General features: G+C 46.9%; 1 protein-coding gene across 3 annotated transcripts in view; it reads left to right on the plus strand.

Annotated features, from left to right (window-relative positions):
• LINGO3 (leucine rich repeat and Ig domain containing 3) overlaps window positions 1–26,111 on the plus strand; it is a 133,242-nt gene that overhangs the window by 32,152 nt on the left and 74,979 nt on the right. The window contains exon 1 of one of the 3 annotated variants that reach the window (XM_068233953.1): window positions 597–633. The exons of the other annotated variants lie outside the window; for them this stretch is intronic. The gene's annotated coding sequence lies outside the window, so the exon portion shown is untranslated. Of the gene's footprint in view, window positions 1–596; window positions 634–26,111 lie in introns of those variants that run through there. 3 annotated transcript variants of the gene reach the window in all.

Consider the following 26,111-nt stretch of genomic DNA (forward strand, 5'->3'; position numbering starts at 1 on the left):
ACCTATACTGGAGGCACCTATTCCTGGCTACCTATACTGGGGCACCTATATGTGGCTACCTATGTTGGGTCACCTATGCCTGGCTACCTATACTGGGGGCACCTATGCTTGGCTACCTATACTGGGGGCAAATATAGCTGACTACCTATGCTGGGGCACCTATATGTCGCTACCTATACTGGGGGGGGACCTATGCCTAGCTATCCATAGTGGGGGCACCTGTGTCTGGCTACCTACACTGGGGGCCAGAGCAGGGACAAGGTCCTCCAGCACCCAAGGCTGAGACACCAAAGTGCGCCCCTCCATCCCTCCCACCTCAGCTGTCACGCACTGATTACTATTAGACTAAGAGGGCCACAGAACCCACAACCTCCCCAACACCTTAATATCTAGTCATCTGGCTTGCAGTCACTGCTGATTCCCCTTTTCTTATTTATTTCTGCTTCATACACAATTAGGAATGACAGCTGAATGAATTGTGCGCCCCTCCTACACTGCGCCCTGAGGCTGGAGCCTCTCCAGCCTATGCCTTGGCCCGGCCCTGCTGGGGGCACATATGCCTGGTTACCTATACTGGAGGCACCTATAGCTGGCTAACCTATACTGGGGAACATATACCAGGTTACCTATACTGTAAGTGTTTTTCTGTTTTTTTGTTGTTGTTGTGTTTTTTTTTAAATATTCCGCATAGCCTGCCTTTCCAATTTCAGGGTTTTTTTTTTGTGTGTGTGTGTTTTTTTGGGGGGGGAGGGGGGGGTGGCAAACAGGGGGGCCCATCCAAAGTTTTTCAGGGGGGCCCAGTGATTTCTAGTTACGCCCCTGAATGTAAGACTACAGTTGCACAAATTCTGGTTCACCAACAATTACGCAACTCTCACTAAGGTTTAATATGACCCAGAAGTGGATTGCAGACATTTGCTAAGAGCAGAGAAAATTGTAAAAATCCAGGCCTGATTTGAATGAGTTTTCCATCTTTGTCTAGCCACAGAGAACTGATGATAAAAGTCAGCCATTCTGTTCACCTGCCGTTATTTCTGCTGCAGCTATCTATTTAATCACATGCTGCAGTCTCCCAAATAGGCCAACTCTCACTTATAATTTTTCCCGAGGCCAGAAGCCGAACAATCAACAACCTTGAGCTTCAGAATGGATGAACTTTGCTTTTAGTGGTTTTCTTTCTTATGCCAGCTTCATAAAAGGGCAGCTTGCTACAAAATGTAAAAACAGCTTCAAAAAAATATATAAAATTATATATATATATATATATATATATATATATATATATATATATATATATATATATATATATATATATATATAACTATATATTCAGTATAATGTTAGTTTATTCATATCTATTCTGAAAATCAATTACAATACAGTTATTTTTATGTGTTCATAAACTAAAAATGTAACTGTGTGGTTGTCAGTTAATACCAATGAAAAGAAATGTATCAGCCATTAAATGCTAGTTCTCTGTGTTTTTCCAGGTATTTCATTTGAGAGTTTTGAGTTCTATAGTAATAAGTCAAGGTATAAAGGTTGTGTTTGTGTTTTGTTGTTCTGATATCAGGTATGCGGCCTACGGTTCCATGATCTTCTGGTGACATGAGTGGTTTGGCGTTTTCTCTGCCTTTTTATTCCTCCTGAGCTTTGTGTGTACTATATGATGTGTTTGTGAGAGCCATTTCATTGTTTGGCTTTTAGCAGTGGGTAAACTGCAGGGGCAGATATAATGTTTCTGTTTCTGTCATGTATTACAAGTTCTCCAGTTTCTCTTTGGCTGTTTGCACAATGCATCTGGAGAACCACAGTGACCTGCCTGTCTGACATGAATAATTTCATTCATGCTTCCCTCACCAAACCCTTTGTGAGGTAAGCTGGTGTTAGTTTACCAGGTGGCTGCGAGGATCTCATGTGGCATGCACTGCTAATAACACAACCCCCCAATGCGTTCCTTAAATGCAGGATCATACTCAAGCAATTAATTCCTGCCCTGTATCCTCATTATCCCTAACCTGGCAAACTGCTCTCTTCACATTTAATTTTCCTGCTGTATTTGTTTGTTCCTCTATTCTTGTGTCCGCTTTATGCTGCTTTCTTGTCAGTATTTATACATCTGCTTATTTGCTTATTCATTTATGCATGTCAAACGTATTATTTTCATATCTGATTAATGTATTCAAATAAATGCTGGTTTGAGCTTACCAGTAGCAATTATGGGTCAGTGGTGAGGTCCGCACAGTAAAAGATTGTAACATCACAGCAATGTACAGCATCAGCAATGACTTTCTCCTTACTCTTATTTTTTTCTTAAACTTGAGATGACATTTTTATTGAAATATATGTTTAGAAAATGTCACAAGATATCCATTGCCAGAAACATATGCAGGAAGCAATTCTTTCAAACCTATAATTTTCACAGTTTTTTCAAACTCTCACTTGTCAGTGAATCCACCAGCAGAACTGAAAGGAAAATGGATGCAGGAACTGCTGTGAGTTGGAAAAAAAAGGACAGATGAATATAAGGCGTTAGAAATATGTTAAGAAGACTTTAAAGTGATACTCCACCTTTATTTGATAAACTTCTTCACCACTTCACTCCATAGGGGTTTTTACCCTAACAGACAAGATCAATTTTCACTTGTCAGTTCTCCTCCCTTTTATTCACCAATAACATTATTACTACTCATCACAACAAAATGATCTATACCTTCTATTTTTCGCCACCAATTAGGCTTTCTGTGGGTAGTACATTTTTCTCAGAATTTTTTTTATTCTAAATGCATTTTAACGGGAAAAACAAAGAAAAAAAATGGGGAAAATGCATTATTTCTCAGTTTTCGCCCATTATAGCTTTAAAATAAAACTTTCTCTTTTTTATTTGCCCAATTGTCCCAATCATTAAACCATTTATATTATGTCCCTATCACAATTTATGGCGACAATATATTATTTGGAAATATAGGTGTTATTTTTCAGTTTTTTGCGGGGTTTTTTTTGTCCGATCCATAATTACAAGCCCCTATGTAGTATAGTTATAGTAATATTCCCTCATAAAATATAGATTAACAATGCTGAGTACTTAAGGCAACTACTTATGTAATTTTATGTCACTGATTTTTTTGTTACAAGTGTTTTGTTTTGTTTTTGAGGAGGGGGAGGCTTTGGAAGTGTAAGTTATTAATTGTATTAATATTGTGTATAAGTGTATGTGTAATTTTACTTTTTAGCCACTAGATGGCGCTAGTGACTCTCCCGTTTCAAATTTTTTTTTTATATTTAAACTGTGACTCGTCCCTTTTTTCTGAATGGACATGGCCGCTGATCGCGGTCATGTGCATTCATTACAGGCATTGTGATTGGGTAGATGAACGATCGGTCCTCTTTTCCATTCTCAGTCCCAACAGTTAACGGTGGCGTGGGGCGCGCAAACGTGCAGAGCGGCAGCAGGAGCGAGCGACTTATTAAAACATCCTGGAGCCATTAATAGGCTAAAACAGGATGTTTTCATAAGTCAGCCTGTCGTAAAGTGGTTAAAGTGTAGCCAAGGAGACTTGATGATGAGACAGAAACGTATATGTGCAGTGCCAAGCATACAAATCACTAGGATGTGTGTCTTCATTTTTTTCCTGCCTGAAAGAGTTAACATTTAGCTATGCAAGTGACAGTTTGTCTCCAGTCAGGACCTAGTCGGACTACAGCGTAAACCTCACTGATAAGGAATTACATCCATAAAACTTTTTCCTGGCAGAGAACAGCTTCTGAGTGCAGGTGATAGATAACAATAAGGTCAATAATTCATATATTTTAACTCAGGGACAGTTGAAAAACTGTGTCAGTGAGCAAAGACAGTAAAACATTAAATCTACTTTTAGGTTTTTGTGAAGAAACGCGGAAAAGCCACCGCATGGACGCAGGATGAGGTGGCTGTTTCCGTGGCTGACATAGCGGAACGCGGAGAAACCGCCGCGTCTGACGCGGCAGTTTGCGCGCACAGGCCTGCTACTGACGGTCTGACCAGGCGCGGGGAGGCCACCGCATGTGCAGATAGCGGTGCGTCTCACCCCACATGCAGGCCAGCAGAGACATTGCAAAACGTGACTGGTGTGGCTGGGACTGATGGTCCACACAGGTTCAGAATGACGCGCGCGCGCTGAGAGGCAGAGTTTATATGACAGCCAGAAGAAGGTCAGCTGACCAAGCTGGTCAGCTGACATCTCCACCACTTTTCATTGGCCCAGCACTTAAGGGTGGAGCTGGAGAGCGCTATAGTATATATACTGACAGATATTGGGTCAGGGATGCGCAGCCTTCTACCTATATTTAGTATATATACTGGGTGCTGATCATTCTCTGGTTGTCTGTCGTTACGATCACTACGTGGTAGCACTCAGGCCTTGTCTGTTTCTGTGTTCTAGCATAGTTTCCAAAGGTGTTGACATCAAGGAGTTCACACCTTAGCATTAGGAATATTGAATTGTATTATTTGTTATGACCTTCTGCCTGTCTGACTATTCCTCTGAACTCTGATCCTGTACCTTGCTATTTCTGATATCCTGCCTGACCCTGCCTGTTATTGGATTCCGTATCTGCCTCCTGATTCTGTACTTTATCTGTCTGTGTGTTGATGACCTGGCTTGGCCGACCTCGAGAACTAGCCTTACTGTTAGAGGCAGTTCCCAGATCTGTTAGTGACACCCGCTCATTGGTCATTGGTGTCACTCACGCTCTGTCCTTCCCACATTCTGCTTAGCTCCTCCCCCGGGAGAGTCTAGGCTTACAGAAGGAGCATACTTCTGTGCAGTATTCCTTACTGCCTCTGTACCTACTCCTTAGGTACAGTCCAGTGTGTTACTGTTACACCCAATCACTCACTTCTCGCTCAGGTGTCCAGAGGTTAGTAGATATATCTGATTATCGGTGATACTGCAGATCATCAATAATCGGGTATATCTGCAATTCTGCATTCTCGGTGATACTGCAGATCACCGGTAATCAGACCCTCTCTGTGTTACACCGATCGTTACAGAACGACAGACCAAAATGCAAATGGATGCACACACTGACCGTCTGGGCGCACTTGCCACTTCGGTGGAAAACATCAACCAAGTGCTGGGTAGCCACAAGACTATGATTGAAGCCTTGTCTGGTTCTTTACAAACCCTCCAGACAGCAGTGGATGAGGTGCGATCCCCTCCTAGCTCTGACATACGTTTGCCTGTACCTGAGAAATTTTCTGGTCACAGATCTGACTTCCGAAATCTTAGAAGTAGAGTGTTATCTTATTTTGAGTTGAGACCCCGATCTTCTGGAACTGTGGCCCAAAGGGTCACATTTATTAAGACTTTGTTATCAGGCGATTCTCAGACGTGGGCGTACAGTTTGCCCACCGGAGACTTAGCCCTCACTTCAGTGGATGATTTTTTTTAAGGCTATGGCGGTAATTTAGGACGACCCAGACCTTGCTGCGACTTCTGAGCGGAAGCTCAAGCTTTTGCGTCAAGGCAAGGGTCCGGGTCGAGGATTACGCAGCGGAATTTAGGAGGTGGTCAGTTTCAGCCAGGTGGGACACTTATGCCCTCTTAGATTGTTTCTTATCGGGACTATCAGATGAGGTCTCAAATCTTATGTTGAGTCTGCCTGAACCTAAAACAGTCGATGAGGCCATTTCATCGGCCATTCGAGTCGACCGCAGGCTACGTTATCAGAGACAGATACGGGGTAGTAGTCATGTAAAGATGGTGTCCTACGCTGCGCCCCCAGTAACTCCACCTCCTCCCATCTCGCCTCCACCCGAACCTATGCAAATTGGTCGGTCAAAACTATCCCAAGTGGAGTGAAGACGTAGGATGTCTGAGCAGCTGTGTCTTTACTGCGCAGAGGGGGGTCATAGAGTACGTAATTGTCCCAATAAGTCGGGAAACGCTACCGCCTAGGAGTTGTAGGGGGTGACACCCTAGGCGCACGTCTCTTACCCCTAGAAGATAAATGGTTACTTCTTCCTTGTACTGTTACATGGGAAGATAAAACCGAGGATTCCGAGGCCTTTGTTGATTCAGGCTCTGCAGCAAATTTTATGGATTTCGAATTTGCAAAGAAATTAGGTATTCCGCTCACCCCGGTAAAACTACCCATTCAGTAGATGATTCCCCCCTGCAAAGTAATCATCCGCTGTCTCAGACACCAGAGGTGGAAGTCACTATAGGGGTACTACACACCGAAAGATTACAGTTTTTTGTATTACACATGACCACTTCCACAATCATCCTTGGCATGCCATGGTTGCACCTTCACTCCCCACAGATCGATTGGACCACTGGGCAGTTAACTAGCTGGTCAACCCATTGTTTCCAGCAGTGTTTAGAGAAGGTGACATTGGGCCAGACCAGGATTCACGTGAAGGGGGTACCAGTACCATATTCCGAGTATTCAGATGTGTTCTGTCCCAAGGCTGCTGATATGTTACCTCCACATCGCCCGTTTGATTGCCCCATCGATCTCCGATCTGGTTGTATGCCCCCAAGGGGTCATCTCTACAATTTGTCTGGGCCAGAGAAAGTGGCCATGCAGGAGTACATTAGTGAGAATTTAGCCAAAGGGTTTATTCGCCCCTCTCGGTCACCTGCTGGCGCAGGGTTCTTTTTTGTTAAGAAAAAAGACGGAGGCCTGCGGCCATGCATAGATTACCGGGGCCTGAATAAAATCACAGTGAAGAATCGCTACCCTTTGCCCCTGATAGATGACCTGTTCACACAAGTTACCAACGCTAAGATCTTTTCGAAATTAGATTTACGGGGTGCATACAACCTGGTGCGGATTAGAAAGGCGATGAATGGAAGACGGCCTTTAACACGTCGGACGGGCATTAGGAGTACTTGGTGATGCCCTTCGGGCTGTGTAACGCCCCGGACGTCTTCCAGGAATTAATCAATGAGGTATTCAGAGAGGTGTTGGGCAAATTTGTGTTAGTATACCTGGATGACATACTTATTTTTTCAAACAACCTCTCTGAGCACAGGTCACATGTCAAATTTGTATTGGACAAACTCAGACAAAACATGCTTTACGCGAAATTGGAGAAATGCATCTTCGAGGTGACATCTGTCACCTTTTTAGGGTACATAATTTCCACCTCGGGCCTGTCTATGGACCCTGCCAAGGTCTCTGCGGTGCTGGAATGGCCTCAACCTGTGGGGTTAAAATCTCTTCAGAGATTCTTAGGCTTTGCCAATTACTATAGAAGGTTCATAAAGGGGTACTCCACGGTCATTGTACCCCTCACCAGTTTCACTAAAAAAGGGGCAGATACTACCCATTGGTCTCCAGAAGCTCTGCAAGCATTCTCCACTTTAAAAGACTTGTTTTGCTCTGCACCCATCCTAAGACATGTTGACACCTCCTATCCCTTTACTGTTGAGGTGGACGCCTCGGAGGTCGGGGTAGGGGCTGTGCTGTCTCAGCGATCAGGGTTGCAGGGTAGATTACACCCATGTGCCTATTTTTCTAGTAGGTTCTCTCCGGCAGAGAGAAACTATGACATAGGCAACAGGGAGCTCCTGGCCATCAAGTTGGCCTTTGAAGAATGGCGTCATTGGTTGGAAGGAGCAGAACATACGATCACAGTTTACACCGATCACAAAAATTTGGAATACATCGAGGGAGCTAAGAGATTAAGCCCCCGTCAGGCTCGATGGTCTTTGTTCTTCTCGAGGTTCAGATTTGTAATTACGTACACTCCAGGTAGCAAGAACATTAAGGCAGATGTCCTGTCCAGATGCTTTGAGCCAGAGACAGCACAGCCCTCTACCCCAGAGACCATTGTCCCACAAAGACTGGTTCTAGCAACAACTGAGACATGGAAAGACTGGACGGAGACATTAGGGCCCTTTCAGCAGGACGTCCCGGAGGGGAAGCCTGAAGGGGTTATGTTTATACCACTGCCATTCCGTCTTCAGATCTTACAGATGTTCCATTCACACAGAAATGCGGGACACCCTGGGGCCTCCAGAACACAGGATCTTGTTGGCAGGTGCGCTTGGTGGCCTTCTCTGGCAACGGATTGCAAGGAGTATGTTAGAGAGTGTGCGGTGTGTGCAAAAGGTAAGCCCACCCGGCTGGCACCTGTGGGAACGTTGCAGCCCTTGCCCACCCCGAGTGAGCCATGGACCCACCTGTCCATGGACTTTGTGGGTGAGCTTCCCAGGTCTGAGGGCATGTCGGTCATTTGGGTGGTAGTCGACCGCTTTAGTAAAATGGCCCATTTTGTGCCCTTGAAAGGACTCCCCTCGGCCCAGGAGTTGGCCGATTTGTTCATCATCCACGTTTTCCGATTGCATGGCATTCCGGAAAACATTGTGTCAGATCGGGGAGTCCAATTTGTTTCTAGATTTTGGAGGGCATTCTGTCACCAAATGGGCATGGAACTGTCATTTTCATCGGGCTACCACCCACAGACCAATGGTCAGACTGAGAGAGTCAACCAATCATTCGAACAATTCTTGAGGTGTTACGTTGCAGAAACGCAAAATGATTGGGTCAAGTTTTTGCCCTTCGCAGAATTTGCGCACAATAATTTGAAAAGTTCTTCCACGGGATTCTGTCCATTTCAGATAGTTACTGGGAAGTTGCCCAAATTTTCCCCATTGCCAATCGCTTCCACTCCGTTTCCAGCTCTGGAGGCCTGGCAAAAGTTATTTAAGGACGTGTGGTGGATCGTGAAAAATAATCTGGAGAAGGCGTTTCAAAGTCAGAAAGGTCAAGCTGACAAAAAACGTTCCTTAGAGTGGAAGTTTCAACCAGGAGACTTAGTCTGGGTGTCCACACGTCACTTGACCTTGAAACAGCCTTCAGCCAAGTTAGGGCCCAGGTTTGTGGGTCCATTTCCAGTAACTAAAAAGATCAACAATGTTACTTATGCCATTGATCTTCCTGCCAGTATGCGTGGCGTAAGATCCTTTCATGTGTCTCTGCTTAAGCCAGCAGTCCATGTGGGTCCCACTCCTCCTCCTCCTGTGATGATAGATGACCAACCTGAGTACGAGGTAGAGAAGATTTTAGACTCACGCATAGTTCAGAACTCAGTACAATATCTGGTTCATTGGAAAGGGTATGGTATTGAGGAGAGATCATGGGTACCTAAATGTCGCATGCATGCTGACAAACTGAGAAGGGCATTCCACGCTTTACATCCTGAGAAGCCTGGAAGGAGCTGTCCGGAGTCCACTCCTCAGGGGGGGGGGGGGGGGTAACTGTGAAGAAACGCGGAAAAGCCGCCACATGGACGCAGGATGAGGCAGCTGTTTCTGCGGCTGACGCGGCGGTTTGCGCACACAGGCCTGCTACTGACGGTCTGACCAGGCGCGGGGAGGCCACCGCATGTGCAGATAGCGGTGCGTCTCACCCCGCATGCAGGCCAGCAGAGACATTGCAAAACGTGACTGGTGTGGCTGGGACTGATAGTCCACACAGGTTCAGAATGACGCGCGCGCGCGCTGAGAGGCAGAGTTTATATGACAGCCAGAAGAAGGTCAGCTTACCAAGCTGGTCAGCTGACATCTCCACCACTTTTCATTGGTCCAGCACTTAAGGGTGGCGCTGGAGAGCGCTATAGTATATATACTGGGTGCTGGTCATTCTCTGGTTGTCTGTCGTTGCGATCACTACGTGGTAGCACTCAGGCCTTGTCTGTTTCTGTGTTCTAGCATAGTTTCCAAAGGTGTTGACATCAAGGAGTTCACACCTTAGCATTAAGAATATTGAATTGTATTATTTGTTATGACCTTCTGCCTGCCTGACTATTCCTCTGAACTCTGATCCAGTACCTTGCTATTTCTGATATCCTGTTGCCAATCTCTGCTCGTTCCTGGACTCTGTACCTGCCTCCTGATTCTGTACCTCGTTATTCTGATTCTCCGTTGCCTGACCCTGCCTGTTATTGGATTCTGTATCTGCCTCCTGATTCTGTACTTTATCTGTCTGTGTGTTGATGACCTGGCTTGGCCGACCTCGAGAACTAGCCTTACTGTTAGAGGCAGTTCCCAGATCTGTTAGTGACACCCGCTCATTGGTCATTGGTGTCACTCACGCTCTGTCCTTCCCACATTCTGCTTAGCTCCTCCCCCGGGAGAGTCTAGGCTTACGGAAGGAGCATACTTCTGTGCAGTATTCCTTACTGCCTCTGTACCTACTCCTTAGGTACAGTCCAGTGTGTTACTGTTACACCCAATCACTCACTTCTCGCTCAGGTGTCCAGAGGTTAGTAGATATATCTGATTATCGGTGATACTGCAGATAATCAATAATCGGGTATATTCTGCATTCTCAGTGATACTGCAGATCACCGGTAATCAGACCCTCTCTGTGTTACACCGATCGTTACAGTTTTTAATCATAAAGTAAAACTGTGGGATATCTAAAAAAAATAAAAAAATTAAATAGGAGGATAGATACAATTGTGTATCTCATCAGTTTATTTTTAACTCTGGTTCATTTCAAATATAAATGTGCCTTTCTAAAACAAGAAATTTGGAATTATTTAGCTCAGTGGTGCTCAACCTTTTTTGGCCCGAGGGCCAAACTTCAAATCAAGAAAAATCTCGAGGGCCGGAACACATACATACAAAATTTCGATGTAAAACTTTTAACGTTTTTCTAGTAACAGTTAACATGGTGTTGGAAATGGAAAGAAAACGACAATATAAGAATTGTTGTACTCACCATTTGATGCACATTTTCTTAATGAGAAGTTTGTGTCTGTGTGGGGCTGTCAGCTCTGTGTGGGGCTGAGGGGGCTGTCGGCTCTGTGTGGGCCTGAGGAGGCTGTCGGCTCTGTGTGGGCCTGAGGGGGCTGTCGGCTCTGTGTGGGCCTGAGGGGGCTGTCAGCTCTGTGTGGGGCTGAGGGGGCTGTCAGCTCTGTGTGGGGCTGAGGAGGCTGTCAGCTCTGTGTTGGGCTGAGGAGGCTGTCAGCTCTGTGTGGGGCTGAGGGGGCTGTCAGCTCTGTGTGGGCCTGAGGGGGCTGCCGGCTCTGTGTGGGCCTGAGGGGGCTGTCGGCTCTGTGTGGGCCTGAGGAGGCTGCCCGCGGTGTCCTGCGGAGGAGGAGAGGATAGGGTGGTATTGCTTCGTAGTAATTATAGGCTGAGGACGGAGGCTGCCCGCGGAGGGAGAGGATCGGGTGGTATTGTTACAGACCGTTATACTAGTATCAGCACTCGGCAAGTAAGTAGTCCCGCGCATACACCCACGTGTGCTGCGTATTCAGCCCCGGGTAGCGCTGGGATAGTTAGAAAGCCTCTCTCATTGGTTACTGCAGGAACCTTCCTCCAATAGGAATCAAGCTGATTCTTATTGGAGGAAGGTTCCTGCAGTAACCAATGAGAGAGGCTTTCTAACTATCCCAGCGCTACCCGGGGCTGAATACGCAGCACACGTGGGTGTATGCGCGGGACTACTTACTTGCCGAGTGCTGATACTAGTATAACGGTCTGTAACAATACCACCCGATCCTCTTCCTCTGCAGGACACCGTCGCGCGGGCAACATAAACTGGCCTCGCGGGCCACAAATGGCCCGCGGGCCGTAGGTTGGGCACAGCTGATTTAGCTTTATGTAAGGAAGAAGGAACTATTGTGATGCATCACTGCTCAGTAAGTGAATATGCAAATGATTCCTCTATGTCCCTGAAAAGCAAAGCACACATCCAGTACTTGGTGTACAGTGTATTATATATATTAATCTTAGCCTATAGCTTGTTCATTTATCTGACCCATGCTAATCCAACTTTCAAACAGCTGTTTCAGGATAATGTTTAATTACTGAAGCTCTTTATTAATGAACGTGTATCAAAAACATCTTGGCACAAATAAATAAAATAGTAAATGCTAAATTCAGTTATTTTAATCTTAATTAATTACAAAATAACTACATATAGACCTGAAATAAACCAGTCTAGTCACAACCTTGCTAAGAATTTGAGTCACAATTCAACTAAACTGAACATCCTCCACTAAGCTTGACTGTATTTGTGTCAATATCTAAGTACAGTAGAGTCCCGGTTATCCAGAACTTAACTAATCAGCAGTCTCAACCAACCAGCAGTAATCACTGGCAGTACTCAATGTGGTGAAGACCAACTTGCTGTTTATTGGCTCTGTTCTGCTTAAAGACTGGGCTTCTTGGTTCTCCCAAGGCCAGTGTACTTTCAATTACTGTATTTTAACATTTAATAGAGTTCGTGGTATGTATATAGAGTATTAGCTAGGCCTATGTTTAACATTGGGTCTCAAGCAACCAGAAAGCACACGTATCCAGAAGAAGCCAATCCCCATCCATGCTGGATAACTGAGACTCTCCTGTATCTCTGTATTTTGAAAGTGTAATTTGACATGAAAATCTATATGACTTCCTTCAGTGTAGCACATTTAATGTTGGTCTTTCTGAAATTGCTCAACGAGGCATTAAAAAGTGATTTTTACATGGAAACAATCTGTCAAGGTAGCCTTTGAAGCCTTCTTGTCTTCAGATTTCTGTTATTTTATTATGTACTGTCTTACTGTAGCATTTCTACCTTACGTTACTTCTGATGACTCCCACATTCACCTTTTCTCATCAATCTATTAGCTGCCTGTTAGTAGAGCCTTTATCTGTGTATTGATTACAGTTGAAGATTTCCAAGCTACACATGTACCTGGGTATTGTTACCTGGTAGAAAGATAAGACTAGGAGGCCCTGTTCCATTGCAAAGTTTTGTGTTGAGACCATGTTTCTTCATTTCGTACTTAAATAAGTGATGCTTTTAGCTGAGCATTTCAAAAATCTAAGGCTAGGTTCCCACTGCTGCCATTCCTGTTCGTTTCCCCGCATGCAAATTCAGACATGGAAATGCATTTTATTAAAATCAATAGGCTGCCTCTGAATTTGTGTGCGGGCAAACAAATCAGATGGCTGGCAGCATAAAATCCCATCACCCATGCAAATCTATATAGCTGTGCATGACATGGCTAGAGGGATAAGGATGCATTCTCGCATTACACAAGTGCCTGCATAGCATCTTGCAGTCATATGTTAGCTTAGTGGAAACTCAGCCTTCAGTTCCCAATTCTATACTTTCATAAATAATATACAGAACTAGGATTATTTTGCCTACTTTGAGAGGAGAACTTCCCCAGTACTCTGAAATGTACTAAAACTACATCCATTTTCACCCATAGTTTTCACCAGTGTGAGGGGAATACAGCCTAGACTGTGTCTTTATCTCCATTTAGTAACTTTATAGCTCATCTCTCTATTAGTCTACCTTACAATTTTCCCTTCTTGTACCACTCCAAGAGAGAACATACCAAACGTAGAAAAAAAAATAAGACCGCTTCTTTTCCCTAGCTGATTCCATTCAGAAGTCTACAGAAATAAAAGCTGACAGATTTCAAGTTGAGCTCCAGGCACAAACATTATTACATTCCAATGTGGTTGTCATGCGTTTTATATTGTATTTTATTTATTTTCCTGATCTGTATTATAAAAAGAACAATGCTACCCCCTAGACTGCTACAGTACAGAGTGGAATGCTGAAGTTGCTTGGCAGTGGTGTTCCTGTCAGATGGGAGACTACTCTTTTTTACATAGCTGCTTAAACCAAATATGATCTACGCTTTCCTCTCCTTGATCTCTGCCATGTTCTATGCTCTTACAGAAAAGCTGAGTACACACGGGGTACCGCTGTAGCTTGTCGCTAGCACACCGGGGATGTGTGCGCGACAGCTCGGCGACAGTTTGTCGCCAGGTCCCTCTGTGCAGCAGCCGTACACACGGTGCACAGAGGGACAGAAATGCAGCGGAAGCTGTCGCCGAAGATTCCTCCCCCCCGCCGGAAGCTCCATCCATGGTCTATGGGTTGCTGTCGCAAGTCCACATACACACTGTCACCACTGTCACAAGGGCCCTCGTGGCTGACCGCACTTAGCCTTCTAAACGGTGCCAGCGCACAGGTCGTGCGAACTCTGGTCGCAGTCAATGCGCAGGAACCGTTAAGAATTAGCCGCAGACAACTCAGAAGGGAGCCTGTGAGACACGGGTGATTACCACTTCACCTACTGGTTCAGAGTAAACTGCCACCACCGCGGTTACTATGGGACCGTGGGGCCCACTAACTGACTGACTAATCCTGCGAATAAAACGGTTAAACACACGATATTCTGTCTAGCCAACAACAAACAAACAGTAGCGTATCTTCAGAGACCCGGGATCATTTCTGTGTGTGCTGATAAGCAGGGTAGCGAAACAGTGAATGACTTGGGGAAAGTCGTTTATTCACGCAATATAAATAATTAATATATACAGACAATTATGAAAATCAACAATTATGAAAACAGTAATAGCCAGTATGAAAATAAAAGAAGGGAGAAAAATACTTAGTTCCTGGAAAGATGTCCTTATTGTGGGAAGAATCATAAAGTCCTTGGTTTCAAAGTCCAGAGTTCAGAGTTCAGACCAGGTGGATACCAGCATATCCTCAAGCTGGCATCTGATGAGTGCAAGATGGTTCAGTGTGGAGGACAAAAGCCCGCCTGCTGGCTCTGTGCTTTTGATGAAGCTGGTTTGGGGGTGTGGCAATGCCGGCCCCCTCTGAACTACCAGCAAATGACAGTTCATTCCCTCTCAGAGATTTTAGAGCTAAACTTATGAATTGCTGTAACTCCTGAACCATACACGTTACATTTAGGGGGGTAACAGCTTCATACTTGGAGGAAAATACAGATTAATATGATACCTGACATGGCTAGTGCATCAGATCAGGGTCCTGAGTAGATTCATACCTGGGTGGTAGGGGCCCCGGGCCCCTCTCGACTGGTATCAAGAGATCCAGCATGACCCTACGGATCCAATGATACCGCTCTCATAACCACCCTATTTATTGTATTCTGTAAATGGGCAAAAGATTATATTGTACATTCATTTCTTCCTGCTAAGGCCGGAGTCAGCCTGACTGGAGTCCAGCTGTGTCTGCTTCTTGTCTATGAAAGGCCCTGTTGGCTCCTTCAATTAACATCTGAATGTGAAATCTGCTTAGACAACTTTGAGTTTACACCTCTGGCTTGATCAGCAGTCACAGGGCCAGTCTTCCTGCCAGCTGCTTGTCACCTTATACCTGATGGATGGGCCATCAGCACAGCTTGAAACCAGGGACTCTCCAGTGCAGATTAGGCTCAGGCTCATTAGCATATCAAAAGAGCCAACCAGCATTTGGAATGGTGCTCTCTTTGCTAAGAAAAGGACTTTAGCTGTCCCTACACACTCAACCTAGATTGTACCGTTTTGAAGCGCAATCGATGCAGGAATCGAGTGCGATCGTTCTTTTCTTCACGGGCGGTTCCAGGATGCACCTGCGTCCCCGCAATCGTCCGTGACAGCCCTCCCCCTTGTCCGTGGCTTAGCCACTCATCCGCAAGATGTGTGGCGGCGCCGCTAACCTGGCTGACGGGCCTCGAGTTGCCGGTACGGCGGGAAAACCTATTGGAGCCTGTGGCTCGGTTCCCCTGGACCGGTCGCGGTCTGCTACCCTCAGGGTTGACCCAACATGGACCGTTCTGGACAGGGCGTTTGCGCCACTGCAGTCGGACGTGGTGTCTGCCGGGACTGCGGACAACGGGCAGTGGGTTGGTTAGGTCAACAGCCAGCCCACGCAGGGTTCCCCTGCTGAGTGGCTGTGGACCTAAGGGAACCCCGCGGGAATCCCTGGACCTTCCCAGCTCCTGACAGACGGCACATGCCCTGCAGTAGTTGGCTACATCCCTGTTCATCCGGGGCCAATAAAACTGTTTCCGAATACCGGCGAGTGTCTTGCGGACACCCGAGTGCCCGGTCAGAGGATTACCATGTGCGGATTTCAGCACATGTCCCCTAAACGCACTCGGGACCACAAGCCACTTGGTATCCGCGTGGGATCTACCTGTAGGGGGCTGTACAGACTCACTGTACAGTCTCCCACCTTCCCAGTACACCTTGAAAGCGGCCCCGTCTGCGAGGGGCTCAGCGGCTTGCTGCCTGAGCACCTCCAGGCTTGGGTCACTTTGTAGTGCGGCTGAGAATATGGCGCTGTCAGTTTCAGCCAACTGGCTCATGTCACACGAGGCCAGCGGCTGAAAGGTCTCATCCCTGTGGTCAGAGGAGGGGGAGGAGGCCGGAACCCCCTCCACCTGTCCTGAGCTCGGGTTCTGAGCAGTGCAGCTGCGCGGTACTGCTAGCACCGGTACACTGTCAGAATGGCACAGACGGACATTACTCAAATCATCATTGCATGCAGTAATGACATTGACAGGTATAGACATTTTTTCATTACAGACAGGTTGTACAGTAAACTCAGGTACAGTTACAGCATCATCACAACAGACAGTCTGTACATCAAACTCAGGTGCCTTTGAAGCAGGCACTATTGAACCTGGTACCCTTGAACTGGGCACATTCAACCCACCTCCCCCTGGTGCTCCCCCAAGTGTATAAAGTACCTGGTGGTGGGTGGAGAGTCCGTCTCCTTCCGTGAGCGACAAGGCGGTCGTGGCAGGTTCATAGTAGGACACAAGCTTGCCCAAATCAGTCCCCAGCAACACAGGGACTGGGAGATCCTTCATAACCCCAACAACCCTTTCGTGGACCCCTCCCACTCCCCAATCCAGCTTCACTCTTGCGTGGGCTATGTGGAAAAGGGTGCCCTCTACTCCAGTAAGGGCAAGGGATCGGCTGGAGCTGATGCTCTCCTTTGGCACAAGATGTGAGTGAACTAACGTGATGTCAGCTCCGGTGTCTCGAAATCCGGTGACAACTTTGCCGTTCACTCTAACAAGTTGCTGCTGGTCGGTTCGGTCGCGGATTTCCTTTCCGCGTGCAAACAGGACAAAATCTGACGATCCAGGCTGTGGTTCGCTGGCGGGTTGCCTCTGCTGTGGGTGAGGTGCAGGTGATGCAGATGATCCAGGTGCTGGTGGTGTCTGTCTCCGCTCCGGGCAGTCGAACTTCATGTGTCCGGGCTGGCGGCAGTAGTGACAGATGACCTCTCCAGGCGCTGCAGGCCTGGGTGCAGCAGCTGCGCTGGGTGGCCTCTGTGGCGGACGGCTCACAGGGGCAGGAGGGTCTGCCGAGGTATTGGGCTGACCTCCTCTCCAGCTGGATGGGACAGTTCTGCGTGTATCAGCCACCCGGGTAGTTGCAAAAGTCTCAGCAAGGTCTGCAGCGACAGTGGCTGAAGCCGGCCTGCGTTCTAACACAAACTGTCGTACATCAGCAGGGCAAATGTTCAGAAATTGTTCCAGGACTATCAAGTCCTCCAGGACGCCATAAGACCCTTTGGTGAGGCCTAGCGTCCACTGGCGGAGTGTGGTGAGCAAGCTGCTGACCACATCTCGGTACGAATCAGAAGACTTTTTCTGCCAGGCCCTGAACTTTTTCCGATAGGCTTCTGGCGTCAGCGAACTCTGGTCGCAGTCAATGCGCAGGAACCGTTAAGAATTAGCCGCAGACAACTCAGAAGGGAGCCTGTGAGACACGGGTGATTACCACTTCACCTACTGGTTCAGAGTAAACTGCCACCACCGCGGTTACTATGGGACCGTGGGGCCCACTAACTGACTGACTAATCCTGCGAATAAAACGGTTAAACACACGATATTCTGTCTAGCCAACAACAAACAAACAGTAGCGTATCTTCAGAGACCCGGGATCATTTCTGTGTGTGCTGATAAGCAGGGTAGCGAAACAGTGAATGACTTGGGGAAAGTCGTTTATTCACGCAATATAAATAATTAATATATACAGACAATTATGAAAATCAACAATTATGAAAACAGTAATAGCCAGTATGAAAATAAAAGAAGGGAGAAAAATACTTAGTTCCTGGAAAGATGTCCTTATTGTGGGAAGAATCATAAAGTCCTTGGTTTCAAAGTCCAGAGTTCAGAGTTCAGACCAGGTGGATACCAGCATATCCTCAAGCTGGCATCTGATGAGTGCAAGATGGTTCAGTGTGGAGGACAAAAGCCCGCCTGCTGGCTCTGTGCTTTTGATGAAGCTGGTTTGGGGGTGTGGCAATGCCGGCCCCCTCTGAACTACCAGCAAATGACAGTTCATTCCCTCTCAGAGATTTTAGAGCTAAACTTATGAATTGCTGTAACTCCTGAACCATACACGTTACATTTAGGGGGGTAACAGCTTCATACTTGGAGGAAAATACAGATTAATATGATACCTGACATGGCTAGTGCATCAGATCAGGGTCCTGAGTAGATTCATACCTGGGTGGTAGGGGCCCCGGGCCCCTCTCGACTGGTATCAAGAGATCCAGCATGACCCTACGGATCCAATGATACCGCTCTCATAACCACCCTATTTATTGTATTCTGTAAATGGGCAAAAGATTATATTGTACATTCATTTCTTCCTGCTAAGGCCGGAGTCAGCCTGACTGGAGTCCAGCTGTGTCTGCTTCTTGTCTATGAAAGGCCCTGTTGGCTCCTTCAATTAACATCTGAATGTGAAATCTGCTTAGACAACTTTGAGTTTACACCTCTGGCTTGATCAGCAGTCACAGGGCCAGTCTTCCTGCCAGCTGCTTGTCACCTTATACCTGATGGATGGGCCATCAGCTCAGCTTGAAGCCAGGGACTCTCCAGTGCAGATTAGGCTCAGGCTCATTAGCATATCAAAAGAGCCAACCAGCATTTGGAATGGTGCTCTCTTTGCTAAGAAAAGGACTTTAGCTGTCCCTACACACTCAACCTAGATTGTACCGTTTTGAAGCGCAATCGATGCAGGAATCGAGTGCGATCGTTCTTTTCTTCACGGGCGGTTCCAGGACGCGCCTGCGTCCCCGCAATCGTCCGTGACAGCCCTCCCCCTTGTCCGTGGCTTAGCCACTCATCCGCAAGATGTGTGGCGGCGCCGCTAACCTGGCTGACGGGCCTCGAGTTGCCGGTACGGCGGGAAAACCTATTGGAGCCTGTGGCTCGGTTCCCCTGGACCGGTCGCGGTCTGCTACCCTCAGGGTTGACCCAACATGGACCGTTCTGGACAGGGCGTTTGCGCCACTGCAGTCGGACGTGGTGTCTGCCGGGACTGCGGACAACGGGCAGTGGGTTGGTTAGGTCAACAGCCAGCCCACGCAGGGTTCCCCTGCTGAGTGGCTGTGGACCTAAGGGAACCCCGCGGGAATCCCTGGACCTTCCCAGCTCCTGACAGACGGCACATGCCCTGCAGTAGTTGGCTACATCCCTGTTCATCCGGGGCCAATAAAACTGTTTCCGAATACCGGCGAGTGTCTTGCGGACACCCGAGTGCCCGGTCAGAGGATTACCATGTGCGGATTTCAGCACATGTCCCCTAAACGCACTCGGGACCACAAGCCACTTGGTATCCGCGTGGGATCTACCTGTAGGGGGCTGTACAGACTCACTGTACAGTCTCCCACCTTCCCAGTACACCTTGAAAGCGGCCCCGTCTGCGAGGGGCTCAGCGGCTTGCTGCCTGAGCACCTCCAGGCTTGGGTCACTTTGTAGTGCGGCTGAGAATATGGCGCTGTCAGTTTCAGCCAACTGGCTCATGTCACACGAGGCCAGCGGCTGAAAGGTCTCATCCCTGTGGTCAGAGGAGGGGGAGGAGGCCGGAACCCCCTCCACCTGTCCTGAGCTCGGGTTCTGAGCAGTGCAGCTGCGCGGTACTGCTAGCACCGGTACACTGTCAGAATGGCACAGACGGACATTACTCAAATCATCATTGCATGCAGTAATGACATTGACAGGTATAGACATTTTTTCATTACAGACAGGTTGTACAGTAAACTCAGGTACAGTTACAGCATCATCACAACAGACAGTCTGTACATCAAACTCAGGTGCCTTTGAAGCAGGCACTATTGAACCTGGTACCCTTGAACTGGGCACATTCAACCCACCTCCCCCTGGTGCTCCCCCAAGTGTATAAAGTACCTGGTGGTGGGTGGAGAGTCCGTCTCCTTCCGTGAGCGACAAGGCGGTCGTGGCAGGTTCATAGTAGGACACAAGCTTGCCCAAATCAGTCCCCAGCAACACAGGGACTGGGAGATCCTTCATAACCCCAACAACCCTTTCGTGGACCCCTCCCACTCCCCAATCCAGCTTCACTCTTGCGTGGGCTATGTGGAAAAGGGTGCCCTCTACTCCAGTAAGGGCAAGGGATCGGCTGGAGCTGATGCTCTCCTTTGGCACAAGATGTGAGTGAACTAACGTGATGTCAGCTCCGGTGTCTCGAAATCCGGTGACAACTTTGCCGTTCACTCTAACAAGTTGCTGCTGGTCGGTTCGGTCGCGGATTTCCTTTCCGCGTGCAAACAGGACAAAATCTGACGATCCAGGCTGTGGTTCGCTGGCGGGTTGCCTCTGCTGTGGGTGAGGTGCAGGTGATGCAGATGATCCAGGTGCTGGTGGTGTCTGTCTCCGCTCCGGGCAGTCGAACTTCATGTGTCCGGGCTGGCGGCAGTAGTGACAGATGACCTCTCCAGGCGCTGCAGGCCTGGGTGCAGCAGCTGCGCTGGGTGGCCTCTGTGGCGGACGGCTCACAGGGGCAGGAGGGTCTGCCGAGGTATTGGGCTGACCTCCTCTCCAGCTGGATGGGACAGTTCTGCGTGTATCAGCCACCCGGGTAGTTGCAAAAGTCTCAGCAAGGTCTGCAGCGACAGTGGCTGAAGCCGGCCTGCGTTCTAACACAAACTGTCGTACATCAGCAGGGCAAATGTTCAGAAATTGTTCCAGGACTATCAAGTCCTCCAGGACGCCATAAGACCCTTTGGTGAGGCCTAGCGTCCACTGGCGGAGTGTGGTGAGCAAGCTGCTGACCACATCTCGGTACGAATCAGAAGACTTTTTCTGCCAGGCCCTGAACTTTTTCCGATAGGCTTCTGGCGTCAGCTGGTACTTAGTAATGATAGCGTCTTTTATAGCAGCATAATCATTATCCTTTTCCGCAGGCAATTCTGCGAAAGCATCAAGCGCTTTGTAGCGCAGCAACGGTGTCAGATGTCTGGCCCACTGGTCTTGGGACAGACGATACTGACGGCATGCTTTTTCAAAAGATCGCAAAAACAAGTCAATGTCTGTGTCTTTTTCAATATTAGCAAATTTAAATTTTGCACTTACGGGTGCTGCAGCTCCTTCAGCAGGGAGGCTGGGCGGTGAACTCCGGCTGGCCTGTTGCACTTTTGCCATGTTTAGCTCATGCTGTCGTCTCTCCCGCGCCTCTGCGGCATCCCTCTCCGCGTGGCGTTCAGCAGCAGCAGCAGCAGCAGCAGCAGCAGCTTTGCGTTCTGCAGATTGGCGCTCCCGTTCCTCTCGTGCTTCCATGTACTGCATGTACTTGTCCAGGTCAGTCTCCATCAGCTTTTGTAATGCCTGCTGCATTACCGGGTCAGCACCCATGGACAGTCCAGTACTGGCCAGTTCCGGGCGAGTAATGTCAGAAACTCTGGGATTGGGGTCCATACTGACAGTCTCTGGCGTAACTGTTGCAACAGGGCCCGCAGGATGCTCAACCTCTGTACGCCTAAGATCTTCAGCCTCTGGTTCCCCTTGATTGTCAGATGGGCTGGTATCCACCTCAGCGGACACTCCCGGCTCCCGCAGTTGCTGGGCATCCCATCTGGACAAGTCTGCTATCAGGTCCCGTTTTGTCTTGCGGAGGATGCCAATGCCCCTCTCTTCGCAAAGATTTTCCAGGTCTGCTAGGCACATGTTCTGGTAGTTCCCGGACATTTCCATGCCAAATAAAATAAAACTTTGGGGAAGGGGTACTGGCTACACAGTCTCTCTGTATATATAAAAAATATATTGCCTTCCAGCTACACCAACAAATTAGTTCGTTTCTCGATAGCGCTAGCGCTATCGCAGATACTTTCAGCACAACACAGATCCAACCGCTGCCTAACACTGCCACCACTGTCACAAGGGCCCTCGTGGCTGACCGCACTTAGCCTTCTAAACGGTGCCAGCGCACAGGTCGTGCGAACTCTGGTCGCAGTCAATGCGCAGGAACCGTTAAGAATTAGCCGCAGACAACTCAGAAGGGAGCCTGTGAGACACGGGTGATTACCACTTCACCTACTGGTTCAGAGTAAACTGCCACCACCGCGGTTACTATGGGACCGTGGGGCCCACTAACTGACTGACTAATCCTGCGAATAAAACGGTTAAACACACGATATTCTGTCTAGCCAACAACAAACAAACAGTAGCGTATCTTCAGAGACCCGGGATCATTTCTGTGTGTGCTGATAAGCAGGGTAGCGAAACAGTGAATGACTTGGGGAAAGTCGTTTATTCACGCAATATAAATAATTAATATATACAGACAATTATGAAAATCAACAATTATGAAAACAGTAATAGCCAGTATGAAAATAAAAGAAGGGAGAAAAATACTTAGTTCCTGGAAAGATGTCCTTATTGTGGGAAGAATCATAAAGTCCTTGGTTTCAAAGTCCAGAGTTCAGAGTTCAGACCAGGTGGATACCAGCATATCCTCAAGCTGGCATCTGATGAGTGCAAGATGGTTCAGTGTGGAGGACAAAAGCCCGCCTGCTGGCTCTGTGCTTTTGATGAAGCTGGTTTGGGGGTGTGGCAATGCCGGCCCCCTCTGAACTACCAGCAAATGACAGTTCATTCCCTCTCAGAGATTTTAGAGCTAAACTTATGAATTGCTGTAACTCCTGAACCATACACGTTACATTTAGGGGGGTAACAGCTTCATACTTGGAGGAAAATACAGATTAATATGATACCTGACATGGCTAGTGCATCAGATCAGGGTCCTGAGTAGATTCATACCTGGGTGGTAGGGGCCCCGGGCCCCTCTCGACTGGTATCAAGAGATCCAGCATGACCCTACGGATCCAATGATACCGCTCTCATAACCACCCTATTTATTGTATTCTGTAAATGGGCAAAAGATTATATTGTACATTCATTTCTTCCTGCTAAGGCCGGAGTCAGCCTGACTGGAGTCCAGCTGTGTCTGCTTCTTGTCTATGAAAGGCCCTGTTGGCTCCTTCAATTAACATCTGAATGTGAAATCTGCTTAGACAACTTTGAGTTTACACCTCTGGCTTGATCAGCAGTCACAGGGCCAGTCTTCCTGCCAGCTGCTTGTCACCTTATACCTGATGGATGGGCCATCAGCACAGCTTGAAGCCAGGGACTCTCCAGTGCAGATTAGGCTCAGGCTCATTAGCATATCAAAAGAGCCAACCAGCATTTGGAATGGTGCTCTCTTTGCTAAGAAAAGGACTTTAGCTGTCCCTACACACTCAACCTAGATTGTACCGTTTTGAAGCGCAATCGATGCAGGAATCGAGTGCGATCGTTCTTTTCTTCACGGGCGGTTCCAGGACGCGCCTGCGTCCCCGCAATCGTCCGTGACACACACGCAGTACGCGTGGCGGACTAGAGACAGTTGCAGCGATAGCTGTTGCCGGCGATTGGCCACGCCAATCACCTGGCGACAGCTCTGACTAGCGATGGTTCGTGGCGCGCGCGTTATACACACGGGGGACCTGTCGCCGCAACACGCGCGTACCACGTGGTTGCGGCGACAGTTGTAACCCGTGTGTATGAGCCAATAGGCTTTATGACATGTAGCTTATTTTTACATGCTGTTTGGAGTAGAAAAGTTTTAATAGTTAAAATAGAGAGTGATGTATAGTTTACAGGGTAGGTGCACTTAAAAAGCCTTTAGGAGAGCATCAGCAAAAGTAAAATGCATTCCATATCTGGGTTGTGTTGGAATCCTGGAAGCTAGATCCCTTTCATAAACCAAGTGCACAATTCACTAAGGTGAAAGAATGCACATTGTGATCTCTTGTTTTATTGCTGCTACAATCACCTAAGCAGTAGGTAAGTAGCAGTGGAAAGTGTGAGCTATCATAGCAGCCACACATGACTCTATTGACATAAATGGGTAAAGGGTGTATGCGCATGCACAAACTCTACATCGCTGGCTAGAGATGCCAAACCATCCACATATTTATCTTTCTGGTCAAGTAATGCAATGGCCACCAATGTCTGTCTTGACAGTATTATGTGGATGTGTGGTGTCTAAAAAGGAGAACTTAAACAAAACGTTTTCCTGTATCCCTCCTTCCGCTTTCTTGATTTATTAGCCCCTTAGTGGGTTATTTCTGACAGAATCTGTAACCCACCAGCATGGGACTCCACCAATACAAAAAGGCTTTTCAGACCCCTAGTAGATGCAGGAAGGGCTGGTGCAGGACAAGGATGCCACTCCAGTCTCACAATAGAATACAAAAGTCTACTCAGACCCCATCTTCCATAAAATCATAAAAGTTCCCATGAATCCATCCAGAGTTAATCAAGGGACTTAACTCCAGATGCACTAGAGCCAAATGATAACAGCCTTTAACTAGATGAAAACAGAGAAATCAATACTAAAACCAATGCAAATATATGAGTGCCCCGTGCCAGACACCGTCAGTAGTCAATAGAAGAGGGATAATAATAATAGGTAATATGAGATAAAAAAGAGGGGAAAAAATGCAGTCACAAAGAAAGTGCACAGATCCTGTTCAAATATCTAGTGAACACAAAACTTTAAAGAAATGGATTGATGTGGTTTTCAACAATTTTCAGTGCTTATATTATCCCTAACCTGTGACATAACCTTCTGTTAGTATAGATACAAGGATGGATGCATTAAAAATCATTTGAAGAGACCAAAACATTTTTTAAAGATGAGCTTAAATATTTAATGTATCAAAACATGCAGAAAATGTATTCACAAATCTTTGAGATTCATCTTTAGAAACAACATCCCATAAGGGAAGGAAGTGAGACTAACCAGCAGTGTCGCAGTAGACTTGCGATACCAGGAAATAGGAAAGCTCCCATGAATAAACCAAGAGAAAGATAAAGGTATGGATGGTAAAATACTTGCAATGTATAGAGAGCAAAGGATGGAACAGCATCTGGACAAAAACTAAACCAGGAATCACCACCTACGATAATATTAATGTATATGATATATATCAGAAAATGAGCTATACTCAATAGGGACCAATCTTAATAAACTATAGCAATCAACCTAATTATGATACCAAACCAACAGAACAACAACCAAACCACATTATGCTTTTATAGGTGGATATGATGAGGATAGACATGCACTTGCCGATATGACTTTTTTTTTTTTTGCATTCCACCATGCGTTCCAGGCCTATTTCCTGCGGCTAGCAGCTGCAGTTCATTTTGGTTTGATTACATTATGGGCGTTCCAGCTCCCTAAATAATGCTGGCCCAGTCTCTATCAGTTGCCATCTTCCCCTGGTCCCTCCTGCCTGTGTGCGGCGTGTGTCTATATTGGAAGTGAGTATATAGGTTATTACTTATCCAGTTAGCCAATATTATCTAGCCTTGACTATTGTCCAGGTTGAGGTTGATTGATATAGTTTATTAAGGCTGGTCCCTATTGAGTATAGCTCATAAGCTCATATTCTGGCATGTATCATATACATTAATGTTATTTTAGGTGGTGATTCCTGGCTTAGTTGTTGTCCAGATAATGTTCCAATTGTTGTTCCTTATAGAGTGCAGGTATGTGTCCATCTTTACCCCTATATTCTCTTAACCTAATATGTATACTTAATTATTGATATATATCATATATTAATATTATCTTAGGTGGTGATTCCTAGTTTAGTTGTAGTCCAGATGCTGTTCCATCTTTTGCTCTCTATACATTGCAAGTATTTTACCATCCATACCTTTATCTTTCTCTTGGTTTATTCATGGGAGCTTTCCTATTTCCTGGTATCGCAAGTCTACTGCGACACTGCTGGTTAGTCTCACTTCCTTCCCTTGGTATCTGGGATTTCATATGGTTGCTACACAACTTCGTTCTCACCTTCATCCTGTGGGTATCTCTCTTTTGTCTATCTTCACTTTGGTGCTGGTACTTTGTATTTTTTTGGGGGTTATTGTATTTTAATGTTGTATTTTTATATATTACATTTTAGATGTACACAATTGTTTGTGAAGGCCTGAAGAAGGCTCTTCCCGAAACAAGTCAATATTGTCGCCTTATTAACCACTT

The sequence above is a fragment of the Hyperolius riggenbachi genome, chromosome 1, assembly GCF_040937935.1.
Source record: "Hyperolius riggenbachi isolate aHypRig1 chromosome 1, aHypRig1.pri, whole genome shotgun sequence".
Lineage (NCBI taxonomy): Eukaryota > Metazoa > Chordata > Amphibia > Anura > Hyperoliidae > Hyperolius > Hyperolius riggenbachi.